The following is a 2,500-nucleotide window of genomic DNA, read 5'->3' on the forward strand; positions in this document are numbered from 1 at the left end:
AAAAAGGTCCAGTAAAGGTTGTGGATAAAAGTAACCGGCTTTGGAGAATTGCCTGAATCCTTCCGGCGCTGTGAAAAAAAAAGACCAAAAAAAAGACCTGGTCGTCAACGCCTGCTCCTGTCCATGCCAAACGGCGTTTTCCTCTCAACTTTGGCATGCTCGCTGAGGAAAAGGCAGGTAAAGGTTGTGGATAAAAGTCCGAAGAACCTCGCTACAATTGCCAAAATCTTTCCGCTGCCATTCAAAAATGGACTACTCCTCCACACCTCCTCCCGTCCATGCCAAACGGCGTTTTCTCTCAACTTTGGCATGCTCGGAGAGAAAAAAAGGCAGGTAAAGGTTGTGGATAAAAAAGTAAAAAATTGCCAAAATACTTTCTGGGCCCTCAAAAAAAGGCCTACTCCTCAACGCCTGCTCCCGTCCATGCCGAACCGCGTTTTCTATCAACTTTGGCATGCTCGGAGAGAGAAAAAAGGAAAAAAAGAAAAAAAAGGTCCAGTAAAGGTTGTGGATAAAAGTAACCGGCTTTGGAGAATTGCCTGAATCCTTCCGGCGCTGTGAAAAAAAAAGACCAAAAAAAAGACCTGGTCGTCAACGCCTGCTCCTGTCCATGCCAAACGGCGTTTTCCTCTCAACTTTGGCATGCTCGCTGAGGAAAAGGCAGGTAAAGGTTGTGGATAAAAGTCCGAAGAACCTCGCTACAATTGCCAAAATCTTTCCGCTGCCATTCAAAAATGGACTACTCCTCCACACCTCCTCCCGTCCATGCCAAACGGCGTTTTCTCTCAACTTTGGCATGCTCGGAGAGAAAAAAAGGCAGGTAAAGGTTGTGGATAAAAAAGTAAAAAATTGCCAAAATACTTTCTGGGCCCTCAAAAAAAGGCCTACTCCTCAACGCCTGCTCCCGTCCATGCCGAACCGCGTTTTCTATCAACTTTGGCATGCTCGGAGAGAGAAAAAAGGAAAAAAAGAAAAAAAAGGTCCAGTAAAGGTTGTGGATAAAAGTAACCGGCTTTGGAGAATTGCCTGAATCCTTCCGGCGCTGTGAAAAAAAAAGACCAAAAAAAAGACCTGGTCGTCAACGCCTGCTCCTGTCCATGCCAAACGGCGTTTTCCTCTCAACTTTGGCATGCTCGCTGAGGAAAAGGCAGGTAAAGGTTGTGGATAAAAAGTAAACGCGCTGTGGAGAATTGCCCAAATCGTTCAGGCGCCGTGAAAAAAAGAAAGACGTAGTCGTCAACGTCTGGTCCCGTCAATGGCGAAGGGCGTTTTCTCTCAACTTTGGCATGCTCGCTGAGGAAAAGGCAGGTAAAGGTTGTGGATAAAAGTCCGAAGAACCTCGCTACAATTGCCAAAATCTTTCCGCTGCCATTCAAAAATGGACTACTCCTCCACACCTCCTCCCGTCCATGCCAAACGGCGTTTTCTCTCAACTTTGGCATGCTCGGAGAGAAAAAAAGGCAGGTAAAGGTTGTGGATAAAAAAGTAAAAAATTGCCAAAATACTTTCTGGGCCCTCAAAAAAAGGCCTACTCCTCAACGCCTGCTCCCGTCCATGCCGAACCGCGTTTTCTATCAACTTTGGCATGCTCGGAGAGAGAAAAAAGGAAAAAAAGAAAAAAAGGCAGGTAAAGGTTGTGGATAAAACTCCAAAACCTCGCTACAATTGCCAAAATACTTTCTGGGCCCTCAAAAAAAGGCCTACTCCTCAACGTCTGGTCCCCAGGCACGTGCTGGGGGGCCTCAACTCAGGCTCTGCCCAATGTGGATCAAGGTCCACCTTCGCAGCGCCTTATGCGACACCCTGGTTGTGGGGGACGCGGCGTGGCGTGGCGGATCGCTCCGGTCGGCGCACAGCCGGCAACGGTCGACCCGTCCGCCTGGCTTTACTGCCCCCGCGCTTCTGTCTTTTGCACTGGCAAGCTAGCGACCGCTCGGCGTGCGAGGCCCGAGTCGGGGGACGGGAGTCTCGGGAGCCCACCAGCTCCCCGCAGGCTACCCGCCCGGCTGCCGAGCTTCCCGCCTGCGCGTCCAAGTGTGAACGCGCACGGCCGCCTCGCCGGGCTTCCTTTGCCGGGGCTCGGCTTGTCGGCCGGCGTCTCACGGTCCGTAGAAGGTTCGGTGCGTTCGCTGACGACGGGTCGAGAGAAGCGTTTTCTCTCCTCCCTCACTGACGGTCGTTGGTGCTCCCCAGCCCCTTCGGCGTCCCAAAGCGTAACGCCTGCTTCATCTCGTCAAGGGCGCGCCCGTCTCTAACCGGGCGTCGTCCGGCACGTGGAAACGGGCGGGAGACGGTGTCGAGGAGGAAGAAAGGGTGGGGTCCGGTCCGGTCCGGTCTGGTCTCCTCCTCCTCCTTCTTCTTCTTGGCGCGCCTCCCGCCGAGACCGATGGATTCGTTGCACTCTCAGGCCCTGAATCTGTTGTCCGGTGGTTTCAGTTGATAGTGCTGCCGCGGACCGCCCACGGAAAGAGCTCAGCCCTCGTTTCTGTGAGCAGCGGTC

Source organism: Babylonia areolata, unplaced genomic scaffold, assembly GCF_041734735.1.
Source record: "Babylonia areolata isolate BAREFJ2019XMU unplaced genomic scaffold, ASM4173473v1 tig00055228, whole genome shotgun sequence".
Classification (NCBI taxonomy): domain Eukaryota; kingdom Metazoa; phylum Mollusca; class Gastropoda; order Neogastropoda; family Buccinidae; genus Babylonia; species Babylonia areolata.